Raw genomic sequence first — 10670 nt, forward strand, 5'->3', positions numbered from 1 at the left:
GTACAGATCGAGACCATGACTGGAAGTTTCGATCATCAAGAAGAGCAGTGGTAATACGTTGAGCAGAAGAGGTAGACCCAAAGACTAAAGCAGAAGTTGTAATTCTTTGTTCCAAAGACATTATTTGGTTTGAAGGAAAATCTGAAAAAATTGGTACCCTCGACGCAATCGCAAAGTACAGATAACAGTCCTACTGCAGTTGGCAACCCACACAATAAATCGAAGCAACCCAAATAGCAGAGAAGTGTTTAAACTACTGTCAAACACTATTACACACTACTGTCGAGCTCTAGTATAACCAGCTATGTAACGTGAGGCTCAAATAGTGTGTAACTACTGTTGTACTTCACAAGATACAATAGATCTATCGTAAGACCAAAACGGAGGTGTTAGGGCTTTTGTATGACCAAAACAAAGCAACTACACATGTTGCTGAACTAAAACGATGATGCTAGGCTGGTGCAGGACCAAAAAATGACTCAGCTATGACTGTCGCTGAACCACAAGGTCCAACAGATCTGTATCACTGAACCAAAACAGAGTTGTGAGGGCTATAAGGGTGTCGTAGGACCAAGATAGAGCAGCTGTGACTGTCGCTGAACCACAAGGTCCAACAGATCTGTATCACTGAACCAAAACAGAGTTGTGAGGGCTATAAGGGTGTCGTAGGACCAAGATAGAGCAGCTGTGACTGTCGCAGAGCCAAACTGAAACTCTTAAGGTTGTCACAGAGTTAATCCGAAGCAGTTATGGCTATCGTAGAACCAAAAAATAATGCATCTACTACTATCGCAGAACCACAATGAAGTTATGAGATCTGTAGAGTTGTCGTAGAATCAAAACGAAGTATCTACGATTGTCGCTGAACTGAAACCAGGCCGCTGAACTGAAACGAGGGTGTTAGGGTTGACGTAGTGTGATCAGGACAAAAAATGAAATAGTAACTTCTCGTCTTGTTCCAAGTTGTCGCAGGATTCGATAATGATGGCTATTGCAGCATGTGAAACTCCAAAAATAAATAAATAAATAAATAACTCTTGAAGGAGAGAAGGTCGGATGAGATTGACTCTAGGTTAGGATTTAGCGAGTAAAGAGAAGGAAAAGAGGAAAGAGAAAATTCCTTAGCTCTGATATCAAGAAGAATTTGAGAATAATTGTGTCAAGTCTCTTTGTGAGAGCTTGGTAGAAATTTATATTAATTACGAAGGTCAAATTACAAAAAGGTCCTTATAAATAAGAATTAAATAAAAGACTAGAAAATAACTATATCAACAAACTAAATTATTTCCAATAGGGTATAGTAGATGTTGACGATGTATCATTTGTTATAATTACTGATTTTTTATGTGAGAAGAATGTTAATTCAACATTTCCATCTGGATATTGAATTATGAACTTAATTTCTTGATTTTGAATTTTTTGACTTGAGGTTTCTCCTTAGAGTTTCCAGTGTTTAGGGAGAGTAATCTCTTCTCATTTAATTCTTTTTGGTAATAATTTATTTGACTTATGGATATTGCTTTGTAAAAGTAAAGTTTCACCTTGAGGATCATCCTTATTTAATACAGTTAAATTTATTGTAGTTTGCATTGTTTGGTACGTTATTATATATATTAAAGCTAATGGTTCTCATCTTGGAATCATATCGTATCCTAAGATTTGAATATTGAGACTTAGAACTTTTATTACTCTTGGATTTGTTAAAGAGACTATAAAGTTTGGATAACTAACAAAATAAACTGGACCATAACATAAAGTACGTTCTACTATTCCTAATAAAGAATTTGAGAAAATTTAGTTTCTTTTGTCTCGTAAATATGATAATATTGAAGTTTTTAATCAAATTCTGGTTAATGGTTTAATTTTTACTTGTATTAATCCAATATGTAAGAATTTAAATTTTTGTGTATGTTTTAAAATTAATTCTTGAGAAAATAGTTGAATTGTTTGTTGACTTGAACCTAAAGGAATTGTTTGTTCACATATCTTGATGGCATAATCTAATTTCAAAAGAAAAATTTCTTTTTTGTATATTTTTTGCTACTAGTACCTTAGGGATATTCAATTGATTAGGCTATTTTCGATGTCATTGATTGAATATTCTTCCATACTGATCACATCAAGGTTATTGGAGTCTGATTCATTCTTTCCCTTAATGAGATTAATTTAATTCATTTTAATTATTTAGTTTCGTATTCCTGGACTGTCAACGATTTACCCCCATACGTTGACTTTAAAGTTTTTGGTTTGAAAAAGTACACGACTATTGATCAGACAGAGAGTATTCTGAATAATTAGAAACTTTTATTCTTTATTTAATCTCGCATAAAATTATTGACTTGTACAATCACTGTGTTCTCAATGAGTGAGTTATACTACTAAGGCTATTCTAAGAAAGAGCACCCATATGTCGTTGTTACAATCTAATCAAATTTTATGAACTTGACTTTAATACTATTGTGTGCCAGGAATTAAAATTGAAACAAGAAAAAACATAAATGTTTACATACTGTTTTAAAAATTAAGTGAGATGATCTTTTAGATTAAAAAATTAAGATATTTATCATAATTGAATTCCTATAATGGTTTGATGTTGTTTGAAAGGGTATTTTTCATATTAAATAAAATAGTAATTATAAAAACACCCCCACAAATTAATAAGAGCAACCCACACAATAATCGAATTGTTTTGTCTTATATGGGTTAAAAGTTTCAAGATGTGTCCTCTTCATAAAAAAATTAGCTCATTCTGAAACTTCTAACCCCACCAAAATTAGTTTACAAAAAATTGGACGATTTACTGTTCTCAAACTTATTTTGATGGGGTTAGAAATTTGGGAATGAATTGATTTTTAATGAGGATGATCTCCTCATCATTGAGATCATCATCATCAAAAATCAACTCAATCTGATACTTTTAACTCATATAAGATAAAAAACAATTAGATTATGTGTGGATAGCCCTTATTAATTCGTGGGGTGTTTTTATAATTATCTTAAATAAAAATATATTTCAAAAGACGGTAAGGACAGGGATTTATAAAATGGTCTTAAATGATCTACAATTTTTGTCTAAGGATGTTTTGATAAATAATTAAAAAAAAAAAAAAAGAGCCTGCACAGTGATTTTCTTTTGTGGTTCATAAAAAACTCACTGAAGGCGACAACTTAAATTAAAGAACAAGAAAATTTCCCCACCATGAATTGTCAATGAAGCTCGATTGATGTACTTTGTCTCTATATATTAAAAACAAAAAAAAAAAAAAAAAAGAGAGAGTCGCGACAAACTGAATTGTCCACTTAGTTTACTCAATTGACACCCCTCATGTGATGGGAGATAAGCTTTTTTTAAAAATACAAAATTGCACTTTTTTTTTTTTTTTTTTTTTTATAGAAGTCGTAGTTTTGTATCCCAAAAAAGGTAAATCTGCTAATTCGAACCTGTCACGTCAAGAGTGTGGATTGAATATTCCACTCATAATCAGATTATCATGATTCAAAAATAAAATAAAAATAAGAATCGTGATAATATGACTTACAGGTAGCATACTGAATTGACTCCCTCAAGTAAGAACCGTAGATCCATATGCCTCGAGATACACGATTGCACTTCTCCATGAAAAAGTGTATATCGAGGGGAGCCATGTACCTTGTCCAGTTCTCGCACATGTCAGTATGCCACCTGGCGAGGACTCGAGAAATAATATTCTTTGCTTAGAGAAAGACTACGCGAGTGTGAGACTCAGTTCCAAGTCCTCAGCAAGCCTCTTACTTGGGAATGGACCTGATCTTCTAAATATGTGCCACCTGTCATTCATCAACGATTCTTTTTCTTTTTTTTTTATACTTACCATGTCAGTAAGTAAGGATAGTCAGACTCTTGGACAAATCTTAAATCATCCGTTCCATCTTATGATCTTGGAGGATAGACCCTAGTCAATGATCTAATACTTGTAGTAGTACTCTATTATCTTACCACAGAATCTATCCTATCAATCGTGCGCAATTATTTGTTTCATAAAGAGGCACAGAACAGAGCGCAGAAGAAGAACTGCAACTCCATGGATCAGCAACAACAGCAGCAGAGAGGCAGAGCCTCTCAGCCTCCATCCGGAAGCGGAGATCTCTCCGCCATTGTTACAGTTCTGATGGCGTTCGTCTCCATCGCTGCCATGGTATCTCGCTTCGATTTGGTTTGACTGACTGAGAATCAAATGAAATCGATTCTTGATATTGATTTTTTTTGTTTTTTCGATTTGTGGTTGAAGAACAATACGTTTATTGTTTGGTTTTTTTTTTCTTGATCTCTTTTTTAGTTTGCAATCTTTGGTTAAGGATTTCGAACTGTATTCATGATTTTCTTTAAATGTTGAATTTAGATTGTATTATTGCATATCTTTCAACAACAGTTGTATAATGGAGATTTCTACTTTTAAGAGATTCCCTAATTTAATTGAACTAGAATATCTTGAGGAATGAAGTTCTGTTTTGTTGATTTTATTACTTGTAATGTAACATAAAGTTTGAAATTCTTTTTAGAACACTTAATGAAAAATTGTTCCTTACAATAGATGGACAGAGTTGATAGCATGGTTTTCAATCTCGAATTTCGTTTCGTTCATGAACGATACCGAGATGCTGAAAGAAGAATGAGTGGGAGAACAGGGGGGAGGTCGTCCGTTTCAAGAACAATACTTAGATGATTGGATCTAGTCATCTCGATCCTGGAATTTTTTTGAAATCATGGTTGAAGAGAGACATGGATTAGATGATTTGTAATGTCTATGGATGTTGATACCACTAGCTAATGTTGTGAAATCGGTTTCATTCACGAACCCATTTGGATACCAAAACTAAAGTATAAGTTATTGTTTGGGTTGGACTGATTAGGCAGAAAGCATTATAAGTGAGTTATTTTAAGAATTTATTAGCTTTGTTTAGTCTAATTTGTTGGGGTTAGGGAAATGTATTTGCCAATTTTGTCTGCTAAACATGGCATCTCTATAGCAAACAATAATAGAAGCTATTCGGTCATGGTCGATGTATATGGGTGAATTGGTGTGCCTTAATAAGTTTAGATTGATGGTTGGTCAAAAGGGTATGCTTTTCCTAGGATTGGAGTAAGTGTTCAATCAAATACATGGAAAAATAGTGGTATATGTGAAGGATAGATTATGAAAAGGTTGCATTTAGACATTTAAGTCCCAATAAACTTCCAACTTTTGTCCACCACCAACTGCTTTTATTTACAGGTTCAGGAAAACTAAAGTTAAACAATCTTAAAGTTATTCAATAGAAGAATCTTGTTAGCTGAAGTGTTGTAAAACTCTTTCAATGGAGTATCTTATAGTGTATGAAAGTGTAACAGATGTAATCCCAAATATAATCCACATAGGAAAGTATGGAGTGGTGTTGACATTACTTTTGACCAAATTATTAAAGTGAGTTTGTCATAGTTGCCTCATCTGTAATTTACCAAAGATATTGGATTGGAATCTTTCTTATCTGATTTTATGTCTCCAAAATATCTTTAACCTTGTTTCCTCCCCAATAGGAAGAAAGTCAGAAGAACACCATGGGGATACTGGAAATAGGAATTCACATTTATAGTTGAATTAATTGCATACATTTTACCTTTTATTTAGAATTGACATCCTCATTTGGAAATAACGTGAGATTTTTGCAAGGTAGATCGCTTAGTTAAACAGAACATCATTCTCAAATGTTATGCTTGCAGGGTTGGCATTCTACAAATTTTTTTTTTTGAATTAATACAACTAGAAGAATGTGTCTTTCATTATTTCACCTATTTATGACTTGCTTTGATTATATTTTCAGATGTTGATACCGGCATCATTTTCAGCAACAAACAGTAACTTTTCTATTTTACATCAAGTACCAGAAGGTCATGTTGGGATGTATTGGAGAGGGGGTGCCCTTCTAAAAACAATTACTGAGCCAGGTACATTTATGGTCCAGTATTCAGTACCAATTATACATGCTTTGGTTGAATTATAAGGCTTATTTACTGGGTACTTGAGCATTTTTTTTTCCCCAGGTTTCCATTTGAAGATGCCATTTATAACCCAATTTGAGCCCATTCAAGTGACCCTTCAGACAGACGAGGTGAATATCCAATGTCTGATGTGCTGTTAGGAAAGGAAATCATATTCCTCAGTGGTGTTAACGATCAATTTGACAAGAGGAAATCTGGTGTGGGTTCCTAAGATGGTTAAGCAACATGTGTCGTATCAGGTGTATGAGGGAGAGAAAAGCAATTTGAGATAAAATTTTCAACTCAACCAGCCATTTTGATTTATGTTGCTTCGCATTTTATATCTTCACTAGAGTTCGCCCGTGCTGCATCCTCTTTGGGGATTAATGGTGTGTTAAGGGAAAATAATAAAATTTGATGGGTATTATTAAAAAAAATTTGGTGTTGAAGGGGTAAAAGAGGAAAGATAGTAAAGTTAGAGGGGTATTATTGAAAAAAGAAAAAGTAGTGGGGAGGAGAGAAAAGATAACAAAGTTGAAAGGGGAAGAGGAAAGAAATAAAACCCGAGTTAAAGGGGAAAGATAGTAAAATTGGAGGGGAAGGGGTGAAGAGTAAAGGCATAGCTGGATGGGACATTTATCCCTTACAAAACTGTAGTTGATGGGATGTTTATCCTCATAAAACTGTAGCAAGGGTGGGGCCCCACCATTGTGTTTTATTACATAGATTTGACTTAATTAATCTTTATCCATTCAATCCATCTTAATAGTCAACAACTTATGGTTTTCAAGAACTATTTCCCTGCAAATGTAGTTTTTCTCCTTGGTATTTTGGGCATTATCAGGGGCGGAGCTAGTAAGGAGCTGGTGGGGGCAATTGCCCCCACAGAACTTTGAGACACCCCTATATTTTCGACTAATAACATGCCCCATATGTCCCCACTCCCTCACCTCTCTCCCCATTTGACCCCACATCCTTCATCTCCCTCAAATTTTTGCCCCCGCACCCTCACTTCTCTCCATTCAAGTTCTTCAACTATACAGCTAATGATAGTTTGTCCCCATTACAAGAAAATCCTGGCTCCATCCCTGGGCATTATGGAGATGCTCAATGAATATTACTAGTTTGCTTTATGGGTTGATTACTAGTTCTATGGATGTCGTATTTCTTGTATTAAAACAATAACTTTCTGAATAATCTGTGTTCATCTCCTAATAAACAGGTGAAGGATATCCCATGTGGTACAAAAGGCGGTGTTATGATCAGTTTCGAGAAGATAGAGGTAGACACAATTGCATGGTTGTTATTTCTTTTCATTGCAAGGTTGTTATTTCCTTTCATTGCAAGGTTGTTGGAGCTTCAACTTCAAACTTGTCTTGGCATCACTTTATAATTGTATCTGTTTTTAGTTCCATTTATGTGTTCATTGGAATTTCTTATCCAGGTTGTTAATCGTCTTCACAAGGAGTTCGTATATGAGACACTACTCAACTACGGCATTCAGTAAGACAAAACGTGGATATATGACAAGATTCATCATGAGATCAATCAGTTCTGCAGTGCTCAATCACTTCAACAAGTTTATATTGACATGTTTGACCAGGCAAGCAACTATCACACTACATACTAGAGGCCAGACATGATATCCCAAGAACCATCAGGTTGAATTGTTTCATGGCTTCCAACACCATGTTTATAGGCTCAAGCACCTTGGATTGAGGGGACCATAGGATTTCCTAGGGCATAAAATTGGTCGGACCTTATTGACTAAGATCATAACTGAATGCGTCGAGTCGGTCAGTTGGGTTGGGTTGAATTGCATTTCACATTAGGAACATCCCTAGATTTGGATGAGTTTTGTCGGGTAGCATTAGGTCAAGGGACATTAAACCATATTCGGCCCCTTTTTTATTTGAATTTAGTCCATGGATCCTAACCCACTAAATTTTATTTTTGGATCACTTGTATTTCGGATGAAGTCCAACCCTCTTATGCCCTAGGATTGTCGCTTGCAAGGACACATTAATAAATGTCTTATGAGTTATTTGATTTTTCATGCATCCTCGTCTAGCAGGATCTCTTGAATTGAATCTGCTCAAAGTTGCTACTTTGATATTTATTTGACAAAATAATGGAATGTGAACGTTTCAGATTGATGAAAAAATGAAAGATGCTCTCCAGGTTGACTGTACACGTTATGCCCCAGGTATCGAAATCCTAAGTGTGCGTGTCACAAAACCCACTATCCCAAACAGCATAAAACGCAATTTTGAGCAGATGGAAGAAGAACGAACTAAGGTACTACTAGCTTCCTGCCAACTTGATATAGTCTTATGCCAACAAACAAGTCTGGCACAACATTTTCTTCTCAAGTTTGACATACCATATAGGCATCAAAATCTTCCTAAATACACAAAAATACAATATCTCTAACAATGTATTTCTTTAGGTTTTAATTGCCATGGAGAGACAAAAGGTAACTGAGAAAGAAGCTGAGACACAGAAGAAGATTGCTTTGGCTGAAGCGGAGAAGAATGCACAAGTTAGCAAAATTCTAATGGAACAAAAGTTGATGGAGAAGGACAGTGCCAAGAAACAACAGGAGATTGAGAATCAAATGTACTTGGCTCGTGAGAAGAGCTTGGCAGATGCCAACTTCTACAAGTAAACAAAAATCATCTCTCACATCTCTTTTTGAAGTCCAAATCGTAGACCGTTGGTGTTAATTTAAAGGAAGTTATATAACATGGTTCTTGTTTTTCAGGGTGATGAAAGAAGCTGAAGCTAACAAATTGAAACTTACACCTGAATTTCTTGAGCTCAAGTTTATTGAATCCATTGCGAACAATTCCAAGATCTTCTTTGGAGACAAGGTGTGATTATGGAATCTTGTTCTGGGTTTCCTTTTCGCACTCTTCCTTTAACGCTACTAAGTCCATATTAACTGGGGAAGTTTCATTGCAGGTGCCCAACATGGTCTTTGATCAGAGGTTGCTTGGGAATTTTTTACAGACAAAGACAAAAGTAGAAATGTAGGTTCAACTTTGTGAATGTCATGAGATACATGAGTATTACTTTTGGGTGTCAGTTTTACACAATTTGGTAGAAAGGGAAGTGGAAGAAAAAAAATAGCTTCCAGATTTCTTAGAACTCAGGATCATCCCACATCTTAGAACAAATGTTATTTTTTGAGACTTGTTTGAATTCTGTCAATTACGATATCAAGATAAATTACAATGTTTTTTCTTGGTGGGCTGCCATACATTGTGTGATATTTGCTTCCTCCCCTCCCTTCACTTTCTCTGAAAGATGATAGCATCTTGCTATACAATACTATCTGTTCGCTTGTATCAGTTGGTTAAGCATGTCATCTCACAACTTGTGTTGCACCAGTTTTGCCTAGCCTTAGGCTCATCATCTACTCTATGTAAATGCAATGTTGTCATAAACCACTTTGGATTTGATTGTTTATAATGGTTATTTATATTTTATGAGGTTTGAAACTTATCGAGGACCGACTTCTAGTTAGGAAAGGTATTCTTGACACTCAGCCCTCAGAGTTGGTACTAGTTCCTAGTGTTGGGGGTCATGGGTATGTCGTACTCGTATCAATCATTTTAGTCGTCTAAGAGTTGGAGTCATATTTTGAGTTGACACATGTTCTTATAGGATGAATAGCTTAGTCTTCTTATTTAGATAAAACTAAAAAAAGGTGACATGACCCTCAAGGATGTGGAGGAAGCTTGTGTAGGGTGCACAACAAAAAGTGATTGTTCCTCAATATCACGACTTTAAGTCTTGAAGGCATTCGACGTAGATTTTTACCATGACTCGACTATTGGAATGATTTATTTTGGAACTAATTACAGTTATTTTTGTGTAACAGGAAAATCGGAAACAAATCAGAAAATTTCGAAACATTCCCTGGAAGCACGGATCGGAACAAAGTCAACAGACCAAAACCCATATTCCGTGAGCCCATACAGACCCCGAAGCCCAAGTATAGTCCAGGGCAATAATGAATAGTGCATGATTTTCGTCAAGATTTGTACATCAGTAAGGCAGCGTGATTTATCTCGTAACAAATTAGGTTCTAGTATCCTTGTAAAATATGCAAGTGTTCTGAATCCTAAAAAATACTATTCTGGTCTCTATAAATAAGAGATCAGACCAAAGCCAAAAAAGGGGGGGGGGATTTCCTCTAAGATCATCTTCTCTAGTTTTCTTCTATTAATTTTAGTTTTAGTTTAGTTTAGGTTTTTAATTTAAAGCTTTGTAAATAGAAGGAGACTGTTAGATTCGTTTCCATGGTCAATAAAGATAAGTTCTACTTTTCTCATCTCTCCCTTTTTATTTATTTATTTATTTATTTTTGATTGATTTTGTAATGTTTCTTGGCTAAATCTCCGTTAGAGAGGCCAATGAAGCCAAAGCAAAATATAATGAATGAACTTGTTTTGAATCTATCATGCTTAATGGAGTAAGTGACCAAAACAAAAGGAGACTGTCAGATTTGGTTCCATGATCAATAAAGATAAGTTCTGCTTTTGTCATCTCTCCCTTTTTATTTAATTTTTCTTTGATTGATTTTGTAATGTTTCTTGGCTAAATCTCCGTTAGAGAGGCCAGCCAAAGCAAAATATAATGAATGAACTTGTTTTAAATCTATCATGCT

At 35.1% G+C, this 10670-nt stretch overlaps 1 pseudogene across 1 annotated transcript; it reads left to right on the forward strand.

Moving 5' to 3' along the window:
- Positions 1–3984: 3984 nt before the first annotated feature.
- On the forward strand, positions 3985–10334 carry LOC147401350 (uncharacterized; annotated as a pseudogene). Its single transcript, XR_015178448.1, has 10 exons — positions 3985–4175; positions 5839–5962; positions 6059–6126; positions 7218–7277; positions 7440–7598; positions 8147–8293; positions 8445–8659; positions 8760–8868; positions 8960–9027; positions 9882–10334. The product of XR_015178448.1 is annotated as an uncharacterized LOC147401350 (transcript).
- Positions 10335–10670: the final 336 nt, after the last annotated feature.

This window comes from Akebia trifoliata, chromosome 5, assembly GCF_017979445.1.
Source record: "Akebia trifoliata isolate Shusen 1 chromosome 5, ASM1797944v1, whole genome shotgun sequence".
Lineage (NCBI taxonomy): Eukaryota > Viridiplantae > Streptophyta > Magnoliopsida > Ranunculales > Lardizabalaceae > Akebia > Akebia trifoliata.